This window comes from Hemiscyllium ocellatum, chromosome 11, assembly GCF_020745735.1.
Source record: "Hemiscyllium ocellatum isolate sHemOce1 chromosome 11, sHemOce1.pat.X.cur, whole genome shotgun sequence".
Taxonomy (NCBI): domain Eukaryota; kingdom Metazoa; phylum Chordata; class Chondrichthyes; order Orectolobiformes; family Hemiscylliidae; genus Hemiscyllium; species Hemiscyllium ocellatum.
In genome coordinates this window covers 54535399-54552367 of record NC_083411.1, presented here as the reverse complement: position 1 = coordinate 54552367, position 16969 = coordinate 54535399, and the positions used below count along the sequence as shown (strand labels likewise).

Genomic DNA, 16969 nt, shown 5'->3' with positions numbered 1-16969 from the left:
ACTCCTGATGAAGGTCTCATACCCAAAACATTGATTTTCCTGCTCGTTGGATTCTGCCTGATCTGCTGTGCTTTTCCAGCAGCACACTCTTCGTTTTTCCTAAATATATTGGAGGGTTGTTTTTCAGACTGGAGGCCTGTGACCAGTGGAGTGCCACAAGGATTGCTGCTGGGTCCTCTACTTTTTGTCATTTATATAAATGATTTGGATGTGAGCGTTAGAGGTACAGTTAGTAAATTTGCAGATGACACCAAAATTGGAGGTGTAGTGGACAGCGAAGAAGGTTACCTCAGATTACAACAGGATCTTGATCAGATGGGCCAATGGGATGAGAAGTGATAGATGGAGTTTAATTCAGATAAATGTGAGGTGCTGCATTTTGGGAAAGCAAATCTTAGGACTTACATGCTTAATGGTAAGGGCGGAGGGAGTGTTACTGAACAAAGAGACCTTGGAGTGGAATCGCTGGTAGATAGGATCATGAAGAAGGCATTTGGTATGCTTTCCTTTATTGGTTAGAGTATTGAGTACAGGAGTTAGAAGGTCATGATGCGGCTGTACAGGACATTGGTTAGACCACTGTTGAAATATTGTGTGCAATTCTAGTCTCCTTCCTATTGGAAAGATTAGATTAGATTATTTACAGTGTGGAAACAAGCCCTTCGGCCCAACAAGTCCACACCGATCCGCCAAAGCGCAACCCACTCAGACCCATTCCCCTACATTTACCCCTTCATCTAACACTATGGGCAATGTAACTTGGCCAATTCACCTAACTTGCACATTTTTGGATTGTGGGAGGAAACCGGCGCACCCGGAGGAAACCCACACAGACACGGGGAGAATGTGCAAACTCCACACAGAGAGTCACCTGAGGCGGGAATTGAACCCGGGTCTCTGGTGCTGTGAGGCAGCAGTGCTAACCACTGTGCCATCGTTGTGAAATATGAAAGGGTTCAGAAAAGATTTACAAGGATGTTGCCAGGGTTGGAGGATTTGAGCTATAGGGAGAGGTTGAACAGGCTGGGGCTGTTTTCCTTGGCACGTCGGAGGCTGAAGGGTGATCTTATAGAGGTGTACAAAATTATGAGGGGCATAGATAGGATAAATAGACAAAGTTCCCTGGGGTCAGGGAGTCCAGAACTGGAGGGCCTCGGTTTAGGGTGAGAGGGGAAAGATATAATAGAGACCTAAGGGGCAACTTTTTTCCACACAGAGGGTAGTACGTGTATGGAATGAGCTACCAGAGGAAGTGGTGGAGGCTGGTACAATTGCAACATTCAGAAGGCAATTGGATGGGTATATGAAAGGAAAGGTTTGGAGGGATATGGGCTGGGTGCTGGCAGGTTGGACTAGATTGGGTTGGGATATCTGGTCAGCATGGACAGATTGGACTAAAGGGTCTGTTTCCATGCTATACATCTCTATGACTCTATATGCTGCATCTGCACAGTAACTTTTGATTGTCACGCATCCTTCTGTCTTTGTAAATCATTCAAATGCCAGAATTTACCCTGAGGCACGCCACTTGTTACATCATGAGAACCTGAAATAAAAACACGTTTGTGCTGACTCTCTGTTTACTATTAGCCAGCTAATTTTCTGTCCATGTCAATATGCTAACCCCTGTACCATGAGCTCCTATGTTCTACAATAAATATTAATGTGACACTTTATCAAATGCCTCTGGAAATATAAGAAAAAGTACATCCACCATTTCCCCATTATCCAAACACTCATATTATTTCTGAAATAATTCTAACAAATTGGTGAAATATGTTCTCTCCCTTCACAAGACCGTACTGGCTCTATTTGACTACTTCAAAACCTACATTGTCATGCCACAAATTCCTTAATAATAATTGCTAACATTTTACTTATGATAGATAGTAAGTTAACTGCTCTGTATTTCTTTCTTTTTGAATAAAAGATTTATATTTTCTAACCCAGTCATAGAGTCAAAAGGTGTGGTGCTGGAAAAGCACAGCTGGTCAGGCAGCATCCAAGGAGCAGGAGACAATAGACAATAGACAATAGGTGCAGAAGTAGGCCATTCAGCCCTTCGAGCCTGCACCGCCATTCAATATGATCATGGCCGATCATTCCTAATCAGTATCCGCTTCCTGCCTTATCTCCATAACCCTTGATTCCACTATCTTTGAGAGCTCTATCCAACTCTTTCTTAAATGAATCCAGAGACTGGTCCTCCACTGCCCTCTTGGGTAGAGCATTCCACACAGCCACCACTCTCTGGGTGAAGAAGTTTCTCCTCATCTCTGTCCTAAATGGTCTACCCCGTATTTTTAAGCTGTGTCCTCTGGTTCGGCACTCACCCATCAGCGGAAACATGTTTCCTGCTGCCAGAGTGTCCAATCCTTTCATAATCTTATACGTCTCAATCATATCCCCTCTCAGTCTTCTAAACTCAAGGGTATACAAGCCCAGTCGCTTCAGTCTTTCAGTGTAAGGTAATCCCTCCATTTCAGGAATTGACCTTGTGAACCTACGCTGCACTCCCTCAATAGCCAGAATGTCTTTCCTCAAATTTGGCGACCAGAACTGCACACAGTACTCCAGGTGTGGTCTCACCAGGGCACTGTACAGCTGCAGAAGCACCTCTTTGCTTCTGTACTCAATCCCTCTTGTTATGAAGGCCAGCATGCTATTAGCTTTCTTCACTACCTGCTGTACCTGCATGCTTGCCTTCATTGACTGGTGTACAAGAACACCCAGATCTCTCTGTACTGCCCCTTTACCTAAATTAATTCCATTGAGGTAGTAATCTGCCTTCCTGTTCTTGCCACCAAAGTGGATAACCATACATTTATCCACATTAAACTGCATCTGCCCATGCATCTGCCCACTCACCTAACTTGTCCAGGTCACCCTGTAATCTCCTAACATCCTCATCACATTTCACCCTGCCACCCAGCTTTGTATCATCAGCAAATTTGCTAATGTTATCGCTGATGCCATATTATTAACATATATTGTAAAAAGCTGCGGTCCCACACGGATCCTTGCGATACCCCACTGGTCACTGCCTGCCATTCCGAAATGGAGCCGTTTATCACTACCCTTTGTTTCCTGTCAGCCAACCAATTTTCAATCCAATCTAGTACTTTGCCCCCAATACCATGCGCCCTAAGTTTACTCACTAACCTCCTATGTGGAACTTTATCAAAAGCTTTCTGAAAGTCCAGGTACATTACATCTACTGGATCTCCCTTATCCATCTTCAGAGTTACATCATCAAAAAACTCCAGAAGATTAGTCAAGCACGATTTCCCCTTCATAAATCCATGCTGACTCTGTCCTATCCTGTTACTACTATCCAGATGTGCCGTAATCTCATCCTTTATCATAGACTCCAGCATCTTTCCCACCACTGAGGTCAGACTAACTGGTCTATAATTTCCTGCTTTCTCTCTCCCACCTTTCTTAAAAAGTGGTATAACATTAGCCAATCTCCAATCCTCAGGTACCGATCCCGAATCTATCGAATTCTGGAAAATAATCACCAACGCATCCACGATTTCCCCAGCCACCTCCTTCAGTACCCTGGGATGTAGACCATCAGGCCCTGGGGACTTATCAACCTTCAGACCTAACAGTCTCTCCAACACCAAATCCTGGCAAATACAGATTCCCTTAAGTTCAGGTCCTTCGGTCACTGCTACCTCAGGGTCTTCCCCAGTCTTGTGTCTTCCCCAGTGAACACAGATCTGAAGTACCCATTTAATTCTTCTGCCATTTCTTTGTTCCCTGTAATATATTCCCCTGTTTCTGTCTTCAAGGGCCCAATTTTAGTCCTAACCATTTTTTTGCCTTGCATATACTTGAAAAAGCTTTTACTATCCTCCTTTATATTATTGGCCAGTTTACCTTCGTATCTCATTTTTCCTCTGCGTATTTCCTTCTTAGTAATCCTCTGTTGTTCTTTAAAAGCTTCCCAGTCCTCTGTTTTCCCACTTATCTTTGCTGTGTTATACTTTTTCTCTTTTAACTTTATATGTTTAACTTCCCTCGTCAGCCACGGCCACCCATGCCTCTTCCTGGGATCTTTCTTCCTTTTAGGAATGAACTGATCCTGCAACTTTTGCATTATACACAGAAATATCTGCCATTGTTTCACCACGGTCATCCCTGCTAAGGTATTGCACCATTGAACTTTGGCCAGCTCCTCCCTCATAGCTCCATAGTTCCCTTTATTCAACAGAAGTACTGTCACTTCCGACTGTACCCTCTCCCTCTCAAATTGCAGATTGAAACTTAATGTATTATGGTCACTACTTCCCAATGGCTCCTTCACTTCGAGGTCTCTGACCAATTCTGGTTAATTACACAATACTAGATCCAGAATTGCCTTCTCCCTGGTCGGCTCCAGCACCAGCTGCTCTAAGAATCCATCTCTGAAGCACTCCATAAAGTCTCTTTCTTGAGGTCCAATACCATCCTGATTCTCCCAGTCTACCTGCATGTTAACATTCCCCATAACAACTGTAGTAACATCTTTACCACAGGTCAATTTCAGCTCCTGATTCAACTTACATCCGACATCCAGACTACTGTTTGGGGGCCTGTAGATGACTCCCAAGAGGGTCGTTTTACCCTTAGTATTTCGCAGCTCTATCCACACTGACTCTACATTCCCTGACTCTAGGTCCCCCCGCGCAAGGGACTGAATATCGTCCCTTTCCAACAAGGCCACTCCACCCCCTCTGCCCGTCAGTCTGTCCTTACGATAGCAAGTGTAGCCTTGAATATTCATTTCCCAGGCCCTGTCCACTTGAAGCCACGTCTCAGTTATCCCCACAATATCGTATCTGCCAATTTCCAAAAGAGCCTCAAGCTCATCCATCTTATTTCTAATGCTTCGTGCGTTCATATACAGCATTTTTAATTTGTTACTGCTCTCACCCTTCCCATCAACCCCTATTCCACTCAACCTTACAGCATGATCCCTTTTTGAATTTTCTGCCTCATTGATACAGTTGTCTTTCTTGACTTCTCTTGTTCTAACTTTTCCTTCAACTTCCTTTTTGTACATCCAGTTTGTCCCCTCCCCCCCGCTACTTAGTTTAAATGTAGCGGTGTTGCAGTAGAAAACCTGCCTGCCAGAATGCTGATCCCTAACCTGTTAAGGTGCAAACCGTCTCTCTTGTAGAATTTATGTTTGCCACAAAATGTACCACAGTGATTCAAGAACTTAAATCCTTGCTTCCTGCACCAGTTCCCCAACCACACATTCAAGTCCATTATCTCCCTGTTTCTGGCCTCACCAGCCCGAGGAACTGGAAGCAAACCAGAGATAACCACCTTGGACGTCCTGCTTTTCAGCCTTCTTCCTCGTTCTCCAAAGTCCCGCTGTAGTATGTGCCTCCTCTTCTTCCCGACATCATTTGTGCCGACATGTACCACCACCTCTGGCTCTTCACCCTCGTCCTTGAGGATTTCCTGCACTCTGTCCGCGATGTCTTTCACCCTGGCACCAGGAAGACAACACACCATCTTTAAATCCCGTCTGCTGCCACAAAAACCCCGGTCAGTTCCTCTCACGATGGAGTCCCCTATTACCACGGCTCTATGCGATGTCCGACTCTTCCGCTCTGCCTCTGCGCCAACTTTTGATTGACAGACCTGGCCGCCTCGCGGACTGGCAGTGTCATCAGTCTCCACTGTTTCCAACAGCTTCAACTTGTTCCTGACAGGTACTTCTCCCGGGGTCTCTTGCACCTGTCTCCTCTCTGCCTTCCTCATCGTCTGCTCTCTTCTGCTCTCTTCTGGCATGATTGGTGTAATAACCTCGCTGAAGGTCTTGTCCAGAAAGATCTCATTCCCTCGGATGAGCCTAAGGTCCTCGAGTTCTTTCATCAGCGCTGCAATATGCTCGGTCAATAGCTGAATGTGCACACACTTTCCGCACATGTACGAGTCAGACACACCAGAGTCGTTGACCTCCCACATCAAGCACATAGCGCACTGAACCAGCTGGGCAGTCATGTCTTCACCCTCTTCAACTGTGGCGTAATCACTTCACTCAACCTCCTTTTCAAAGACTCCTGAGCTGAAGCCTCACTCTTCGATTAAAAACTTCCTTAGACCCTTGTTTTGTAGCAAGCCTGTGGACTCTTAATTTAGGTTCTTAACACACCCACTCTAATAGCAAATCACTTACCTTCCCGACCGACTTTGCGCTCCGCCTGAACTTTCGCCCAGCTCCCGCCGCTCTCTGCTGCGAAAAGAGAGAGTTGACGTTTTGAGCACAAGCTCTTCATTTCTGATTAAGGGCTTAAGCTCAAAACATCGACTCTACTGCTCCTCAGATGCTGTCTGACCAGCCGTGCTTTTCCAGCGCCACACTTTTTGACTCTAATCTCCAGCATCTGAAGTCCTCACTTTCTCATGTCGGCCCGACCAAGTAATAATTGAAGTTTCCTTCCGTAAAGGACATTAGTGAACCAAAGGGGTGTTTCTAACAATCAACAATGGATTCATTTGAATTCATTAGACTCTTAATTCCAGAGTCTATTGAATTCAAATTATACCATCTGCTGTGGCAGGATTCAAACCTGGATTCCCAAAACATTCCCTGGATCTCTGGATTAACAGTCTACCGATAATACCAGTAGGCCATTGTCTCCCCTAAGGCTAGGCTAAGCGAAGCATGTTTGCAGACAGTGAGGGAGAAAATTCTGATGCCAATGATCATGACATGATGCTGAGTTGCAGCATCTAACATCAAGGCAACTGAGTTACCGTCAAGAGCAACTGAAAATAACACACTTCTCTTCAAATCGGTATACAATCACCAGGTCAGAATGAGTTGTCAAACCTCCAAAACGATTTATTGATGGTTGGATTATCAATCTTCTTAATTCACATTTTTATTGTTTGTTGGTAACCTCAGTCAATGCAGAAGTTGAACCTGTGTTGTTGGTGCCCCTCCCCCGCCCCCCCCCCCCCCCCCCCATTGTAAATCAGCCATCCAGGAGAAAGTGAGGACTACAGATACTGGAAATCAGAGTCAAAACGTGTGGTGCTGGAATCATCTTCCTGTTAAAGAGCTTATGGTCGAAACATCAACTCTCCTGCTCCTCAGATGCTGCCTGACCGGCTGTGCTTTTCCAGCATCACTCTCTTTAAAACCAACCATTCAGCCAACTGAGCCAAAAGAAAACAGTGTGGTGGTGGTGGATAAGCAGGAATATCATAGGGGATAGTGGAGGAGCTGATCATCACAGGAGGAGACTGAAGAGAAACAGAAGGAACATCGGTGAAAAGGGAGAAGGCTAGGAGAGGTGGGGAGGGTATATAATGTAGAGGAGGAGGGTAGAGTGTGAACAAATCAAAGGAAACATTAACTGCCGCATCTTTCTCTTAACTGGCTCATACAGAGGGCTAGCAGAGAATGTGCACTATAATGGGAAGGGTTCAAGATCTCTTCCTGCGCAACGCAATTATACCCAACAGAAACAGAAATTGAAGAATATGATTGCACAAGGCCTCATTTGAAGGCTTGGCAATGAAGGGAAGCTTTTGCTACAGATTAAAAGTGAATGAACAATTCCGTGTCTCAAACATAATTTCTCTCAGAGAGAAGCACTTGGGTGCACCAACAGTGACAATGGTGGTGGAGCTGGTGGGAAGCAGAGAGTATTCCACATACAGCCATGCAGGAGCATTCACAGGTACATGTATCTGGAAGTTAAGGGCATAGGGAGCAGGCCACCTGCAGAATTCTAAAAGCAAAGGAATGTGGATGCTGGAAATCTGAAACAAGAACAAAATTTGCCAGAGAAACTCAGCAGGTCAGACAGCTTCTGTGGAGAGAAAGCAGAGTCAACATTTCAGGACCAGTGATCCTTCTTCAGAACTCATTGTTGCTAGGAAAAGATGGGATATACACTGAAGACAGGGATTGGGAGAACGGAGTGAACAACAGGTGGAGATGGAGCCCACATAAAGAGAGATCACTTGTTGGGCAGACAAAGGAATGGATACTGTTGAGCCTGGGCGAAAGAAAAGTTGCTTATGGGGACCATTAGTGAGTGAAAATGGGTTAGCTGTGATGAAAGGAGCCCAAGGTCATCTGGAAACTCTGGTCAGCATCCCATTTCCATTTGGGGTCCCTGCAGTTGTCAGGACTCGATATCAAGTTCAATATTTTTCGGGCCTGAGCACCTTCATCCATGTCATCCCTCCCACTGGGCCTGACCTTGTCAAAACAGTGTTGGGGCATACATAATGGTAAATTCATTGCTTTTGGATCCAATATTCTATCATAATAACAATCCAACTGTTTGAACATAGGACAGAAAATATTTCTTCAAGAGGCATGCTTTTCAAACATAAACAGATGCTTGTCGCTGAAGCTCTTTAGTAAACTCTATTGCCTCATTATAGCAGGGGCATATGGGCATAGGGAGAAGACTGTGAGGGTGTATCAGGCATGTCAAAGTCAGCCACCACCTCAACAGAAAAAAAATTTCTCTACCCTCACAAGATTCCAATATATCTTTGGTTGAAGCTTGTAACAGATTTACTTACCATCCACGGTGACAATTTCCACCAAGTCACTGAGTAATATTCCAATTTTCCAACCACCAGACATTGGAAGGATTGCTCAACTACACCCATGGTAATCACCATAAGTATAAAGTGCATTGTGTACCTGGAGAAAATATCTGAAATTGGATCATACTGCACTGATAAATATCTTATGGACCTAGGATACCTTGGATGTGTACTACATGGGGTCTAAATCATGTGACAGCCTCACCACATTATCCCAGACCCAATATTTTTGCTGAATGAAATGGTTCATACTATTCAGCCATTCGTCATGAAATGAGCAACTGGACACCATCTCCATATTGCCATGTCACACTTCATAACAATACGTCTAGGTATGGGCTTTCTATTACCAGCAACAATCACATTAAAAAGCAAGTCAGGACACATTTGTCAAGTCATGAACAGTCCAATTTCCTGTAAATATGGGATAAACATCTTGAACATTCAGGCAGAATAAAAACAGCACTCATTTGACATCTGGGTGTGGAATTATCTAGTTTGTGAGAGTGGTAAAAGGTTTGAATCATACATCCCATCCAGGGAACATGGTCACCCACAGAAGTACTCAGAAAGTGCAGTGAGCCTTAAACCCAAGGAGTCACAATATCTAATGGAACAATGAGAAAGAGGAATAGAAAATAATTTGGGGAATTGTACAACATTCTAACATTGAGCATTCTGACTGTGCACAGAACACCACCAGAGGTAAACTCAGGGAATGAAAATGTTGAACGCAACCATGAAAATAATCTCCTCTTTAACAAAAGGAAAGTCACCAAAATATCAGTGAGCCAAGAACAGTCAGTTGATAAATCTAGATCACAGGACAGAAAGAAGATCATGAGATCTGGAAGGATTATTAAATTATTGATTCATTATACAACCACTTAAAGTCTTAAACAGTTCAATTCTTAAACTCCTAAGCACAGTGACCTATTTTTGGAGTGATAGTTCTCACAACCAGTCTGAGAAATATTTATTTTCATTCATGTATGTTATAGGAATATAGTAATATCATTTTAAGAAGAACATGCTGATGAGCATATAACCTTGATATAATATGTCACTGACAGCTATAGACTTGTTCAGTGTGCACTACATATTGCGAAGGGAGAGCAGCTATGCTTCCCTGTAACAACTAACCGCGATAACGAATGTGTCTGCTGAGCAATTTTATGACATAATAAACTGAACCGTGGTCCTGTTTCCCAATCCTATTGTAAGAGTGGATTATCTGAGAATAAACTCAGAATCACAGCAAGATATCAATATGACATGATCACTGCACAACATTAAACAACTGCAAAAAGAAAGGACCAGAACACTAATGCCTTCTTTATTTTTTCATCCTGTGAATTTGATCACCTTTTACAGTTACTGAGTACATGTGAAAACAGCTGATATCACTGAAATACAACCTACCTGTGTCACACATAGAAGGCCAAGCAGATAAAATAACGAACAAACACCAGCTGTCAGAAGAAGGCGCTTTGATTGGACCAATGTAGGGAACTGGTCTTGCAGGGCTGTCATAACTGTTTCTGATGGAAGAAAATGTCAAATGAAGACATTAATTAATAACTTGCACAATGACAGGACAAAACACCACCGAACACACCAAAGCCCTGGAGTAAAAGGTTTCTGCATCCATTTTCTGGCTCTGAGATATGTATTTTTCCCCCAGTTGTATTTTTCCTGTTGCTCTGATGCAGAGGAAAACTGCATCATCGTTATCCTCAAATATCACGTAGGGTGTTTCAACATGAGTGAGTTTCAACATGAGTGAGTTTCAACATGAGTGAATAAGTTTGCTGACCATCCTGCTCCCTGTAAGGCAGGTAAATAAAAATCCCCATCTCTTGAACAGCAAGATCTGTCTCAATGAAAGATAAATTCTAGGCATGAGAGCAAAGAAAAGATATAGAACATTAACATCTGAGATTGAAAATCACCACAATAGCTATTGGACAGAGGAACATAGAAATTAGGAGCGAGTGGACAATTCAGCCCTTCAAACCCACTCTACCATTTGTCACATTCATGGCTGTTCTTATTGTGGTTGCAATTCCTGCCTGTTTCCCACAGCCCTTTGTCCCATTTTTCATCAAAACATATCTATTTCTTTCTTGAATTTGTTGATTGATTCTGCCTCTTCTGCACTCTGGGGCAGTGAGATCCACAGATTCACAACCCTGTCAGAGAAATAGTTTCTCCTCACCCCAGTTTTGAACCTACTTCCTCTCAGGCTATATCTATGACCTCTTGTTCAAGACTGTCCGACAAGGAGGAATATCTGTTCCACATCTACCTTATCAATCCCCTTGAGCATTTTATGTGTGTCAATCAGATCATCCCTCATTCTTCTGATCTCCACATCCTTCCTCAAGGAAAGAAACCAGAACTGGATACAATACTCCAAGTATGGTCTCAACATCATCTCATACAATTGTGACAACATTACTTTTATAAACCAGTTCTTTTGCAATAAATGCCAAGATTCCACTTGCCTTTCTTATTATATGCAGCCCCTACATACCCACTTTCTGTGATTCATACACAAGGACACCCAGATCCCTCTACACTGAGGCACTTTGAATCTGCTTCTGATTTAATTAATAATTTGCTCTTTCATTATTCTTGCCAAAATATGTAACCTTGTACCTATCCACGTTAAATTCCATCTGCCAGATTCTAGTTCATTCTCTAGCTGTGAATTTTGTTTTGTTACATTCTGTCCCTCCCGGCAGCTCATTGATATAGATTGTCAACAATTGATGTCAGAGGATTGATCCCTGTGCTACCCCAATAGTTACAGTTCGCCAGAAGGACCCATTTATCCCACCCCTCTGCTTTCTGTCAGTCAACCAATCCTCTATCCGAACCAATACTCTACCCCAAACACCCTCCGGTCTAACCTTTTGTATCAGTCTTAATGCAGCACCTTATCAATGTCTTCTGGAGGTCTAGATATAACACATCCACTGTGTCCCCATTATCCAACTTGATAGTTACATCCTCAAAAATTCCAACAATTTTGTCAAGTTCAACTTGTCCTGTATGAAACCATGCTGCCACTGGGGAATTGAGCTTTGCTGTTCCAAGTGGTCAGTTCTCTCCCTTATTATTGACTCCAGCAACTTCCTCATGACCGAGGTCAAACTAATTGATCTACAATTTTCCATGATTTGCCTATTTCTTTTTTCAAATACAGGCTTCACATTAAAGTGTTTCCAAATCACTGGCACCTTTCCAGAATCGAGGAAATTTTGGAATGTAGTAACTAATATATCCACTATCTCTGCTGCCTTAGGGTGCAGGCCATCAGGTCCTGGGGACTAATCTGCCTTTAATCCCATCAGTTTACTTAATACCTTTTCCCTAGTAATTTCACCGAGTTCCTCTATAGTAACTGCAGATTTTGGGAAGAAATTATAATCTTCCACTGCAAAAAGACACAAAATACTGGTTTAGTGCCTCTGCCATTTCTGAGTTTCCCATAATTACCTCACCATTTCCACCCTCTAAAGGGCCACCATTTACTTTCACTACTCTCTTCCTTTTTATATACTTATAGAAGCTTTTGGTGTCAGAGCTTATGGTTTTTGCTAGTTTCCTTTTATTGATCTCCTGATTCTCCAGAGTGTCTCAAACATTTGCAGTATGATATGCCCTAGTTTTTGTCTTTATGTTATCCTCGACCTGCTTGGTAAGCCATGGATTATCTTTTACCTTTCTATAATTCCTTTTCCTCTCAGGAATATACTTTAATTGACAGGTATTTAGTAACTCATTGAGCATTTGCCACCATTTTTCAAATGTCCTGCTCCTTTAATATTTTTCCTCAGTCCCCCAGGGCCAACTGCTTTCTCAGGCCTGTATAATGACTTTTGGCCAACATTAAAACTCCTGTATATGACTCTGTCTTCACTCTTGCCATCTGAATTTGAAACTATAGAATGTTGTGATCACACCTTCCAAGATGATCCTTAACTACATGATCATTTACCAATCCTTCCTCATTACACAATACCAAATGTGAAGTAGCCAGTTGGTTCCATGACACGTTGACATCAGAAAGAATCCCTCAGACACTCTATGAATCTTCCTTCAATACTACCCTTGCCAAGTTGATGAATCCAATCAATATCTATGTACAAATCACCCATAATTTCTGTTGTGGCTGGCTCATAAGCCCTCATTACTGCCTCATTTATACTAAGCCCTACTTTGGAAGTACTGTTTGAGAATCTGTAAATTATTCCTACCAAGGGGTTTCTTCCCTTGCCTTTTATTTCCACTCAGATTGATTCAACATCTTGGTTCGTAGTGCCAATATATTTTCTTAATGCGCCTTGATATCTCCCTTAACCAATAAAACAGCTCCACCTCCTATTCCTACTTGCCTATCCCTTTGGAATACTCATTACCCTAGGACATTTCACTCCCAGTACTGATCTTCCTGCAACCACATTTCAATAATCTTCACCAGGTGATGTGACTGGTCTCTATTTGTGTTGTCAGCTCATCAACTTAACTCTGAATGCTGCATGCTTTCGCTAATAAGTTCTACTGGTTTGTCTTTCTCTTTTAATATTTGCTCATACACTCTCCGTTCTTACTTACTAATAACACTGACCCTCATCTCTCTCATTTCCTCCAACTCACATTTTGATCTTCTATGATGCCTCCCCTCACCATCGCTGTTAGTGCAAATTGTATTGTGAAATCATTTGGATGCCGATGCAACTTTTCCCCAATTTTTATTTTGATGCAGGTGCTAATCATTTAAGACAAATAGCTGCATTCTTCTTTCAGACAATGAGGGAACAATTGCTACAAAGAAACGTTGTGCGTTTGTCCACTAACATCACCAACAGCACTTTTTTGCCCAACACTGTCATAATTTCTTCAAAAGAAATGATTTTTTAAAGTGATGCAATGCCATTTTTACCTAAACCTGCAAACTGTGTGTCAACTCCCAGAGTGAGCAGCATGAAGAAAAATGAAACAGACCATAATGGTGCCCACGGTAACTGTGCAAGGGCCTCTGGGTAGGCAATGAAGACCAAACCGAAACCTGAACAGTGAATAGAATTGAAATGACACAATGAATGTTGCTATTAACTTGTTGTTGACATTCATTTCATTTAATTTATTACAGTTGCCAATATTAGCCAACATTTGCAAAACTATTCATGTCACCAAAGTTGTGCGGATATGTGTTTACAATAAAAAACATTAGTTATTATATATTTGTAATACTAATCACTTTCAATTCAGAAATTATAATATTTAGAAGCAGTGAACACTGAGTTCAGAGTGACATTTGCAATCTAAGCAAAAAAAGAATCTCTCTAATATATTGGTGAAACTGGCATTTTAAAGCAGGGAATAATGTTGGAGAGTAGAGAATGGGGAGAAATAATTGAACGGATAATTTAGAGTGTTTCTTAAATGGTTGGGGATTGTAAAGTGTAGTTGTACAAAGAGACCTCAGTCTCCTTGGTGCTAAGTCACTGAGGGTTAACATGTGTGTGCAGCAAGCTATTAGGAAGCCTCATGGAATGTCATCCTTTATTGCAAGAGGATTTGAGTACAGGGATAGTGAAGTCTTGTTTCAGTTGTATAGCAGCTTGGTTAGGCCACACCTGGAAACTGTGCACAGTTTGGTCATTTTTTTCTCAGGAAAAATGTCATTGCATAGAGGGAGTGCAACAAATGTTCAGCAGACTTGCTCCTGGAATGGTAGAACTGTCCGATGAAGAAAGATTGGGAAAACTGCGCCTTACTCTCTAGAGTTTCGTAGAATGAAACTTACAACGTAGTTAAAGAGAACAACAGAGTAGCTGCAGGTAAGATATTTCCTCTGTCTGCAGAATCTAAAACCAGCGGCCATAATTTAAAACTAAGGGGGATGCCACTGAGGGCCAAGCTGACAAGAAATTAGTTTATTCAGAGTGTTGTGAAACATTGGAATTGTCCAGCACAGAGGGCTGTGGAGGTCAAGATTTGAGTAGATTTAAGATTGAGATTATTATATTTCTGATTCTCAGTGGTGTACAAGGTCAGGGAATGGAATGAGTAAAAAACATTGAAATGTTTGATCCTTCATTATTACATGGAGTAGTGAGGCAAACTACTCAGACTGAGTGGCCTACTCCTGTTCCTATGTACCTGCCTCAGTTCAGGCTGTCAAACCACTCAGTGCTCAGACTATTGGAGTAATCAGAATGTGTGAACTGTGTTTTATTGTAACTTTACCTGGTCATTAATTACTTATCACAGCATCATCAACCGATACAAGTGGCTTAGCACAGAACATTTCCATGTTTCTTGCTCTTCATATTAAACATTTTTTAAAATGTACCACTGTCAAATTGAATATTTGAGCACATAATATGATCAGTAACTAATCGTCAATAAATAAAAACTGTCTCTGATTCACCTAAAAGCACAATATTATGGAATTCATTCAAAATTTACTTCTTAAATATAAAATGTGGCTCATATGAAATGTAATTCTAAGGTAAATAGCAAATCTTACAGCGGATTATAATGTTAACTGAGTGCTTTTGAAATTTACTATTCTGTGATTATTTCAAAAGCTCACTTTTAAGAGCTAGGGTTCAACCCCGGGCATACCATTGCATTATTCAGCTCCAATCCCTGTCCAGTATAAACCAAACATCATGGCAATGTGTCTTCAGAGCCTGGCTATCAGTTTGGATCTGAGGATTGATTATTGTGTCTGGACACTGGAATCACTGGAATGTTGGGTTGAATCACTTCAGAGAGAACATTAAAGCTGTCTGACCCTTGACAATTTTAACAGCTCTAGTTTACCTGACTGGGCAACCTCTGAAATGGGCTTATCTTGTATGTGAGCCATGTGTCCCAGGATGGAGAAGATGACAAATCCAGCAAACACACTTGTAGCACAATCAACAACACAGACAATGATGGTATCTCTGTAGCAGTTATTGTGGAACTTGTTGTAAGACGACAATGCTACTAAAGTGCCCCAACCCACTGAGATAGAAAAGAAAATTTGAGTCGCAGCATCTTTCCAGACCTGGTAAATACAAAATAGAATAGATGTCTGGAGGGAAATGAAACACAAACATGTACAACAGATAAACGACATTAATGTGAAGATAATGAGAACTCGTGTGGTTAATCCATGGTGAACTGAGCAAAGTAGCTCCCTCTGGTCAACAGTAACTCTTCTTAAACAGAACAGTCATCACTACAGTCGATTATTTACAGTTAAATTTCCTCTGGGATATCTGACACAGGTCTTTCTGGTATAATGAACGTTTCATTAACACAAATTACCTGTACCGTGATTGACGATTGGGGACGCTTTTCTAAAGTGCAAAAATTCAAAAAGTATGTTGGCTAGAACATGATTACATCGGCAACACTGTAAGTGCTCCTTGTATTGCGTGATTCTTGCATAGCGCAGGGTCACACGGAACGTGACTATTGCACTATCGAAGACGTGACTGTATACTCTTTCACCAGCCATGGTTTTCAGTGACTGACTCACTTGCAGTATTGTACTGACCATAGTGAATTCCATTCTTTTCGTGAAAGTAACAACAAAGAACACCTTTTACCATAAATAATGATCACTTTCATATTGTAATAATATCACAGTAGCTTAATATCAACAGGAACCAGTAAAATTACACTGTAATTTCTAGGATTATGTAAACAATGGTTAAATGATTTAAATGGAAATCAAAATCCAATTCCTGTCAGAAAAATTAAGCAATAAATAGTGTTCACCATTGTCTATTCACAAAGACTGCTGTATCTTTGGACTGAATACAAAATTCCAGCCATCATTATCCAGTATGCATGAGGACACTGTCAGCTTCACAAATGTGGTATTGCCTAGTCTGCCTATTTGCATTCACTGGGCTCCATGATGTTTCTGTCCTTATGCTGTTGACTGAATCACCTCGGAGATTTGTTTCAAGAAACATGACATTGAAATAGCCTTTTAATGACATGCCAAGCATTTACTTACTGCCAGTCACAATTTCTGGCACTTAAACTATCTACTGGAAGAATGGAATCACAGCTTGGAAGTCACCCACTCAAACTTACACTTCCTTTTCTGTCTCAGTACTTGCATTGTTATATTCCAAGTACGATAATCTGACTGGTTCAAGATATAATCAGTTGCTTTCCAATGTTCACTCCAATGTAGATTTCAGATTTAGACAATATTCTTTCATTTCCATCTCCCACTTCCAGATACTTGCAGCACCAAATATCATTGACATAGAATGGATAAGGACAAGGCTCATCAAGAGTGGCTCTTTCTAATTGCCCTGATACAGCAAAATGTGGGTCAGTATTTGCTTTGTAGGTCAATGAGGTA

The 16969-nt window shown here is 41.7% G+C and overlaps 1 pseudogene; it reads right to left on the bottom strand.

Moving 5' to 3' along the window:
• The window catches only part of LOC132820003 (sodium- and chloride-dependent neutral and basic amino acid transporter B(0+)-like), a 61732-nt pseudogene that overhangs the window by 27968 nt on the left and 16795 nt on the right, over positions 1-16969 (bottom strand).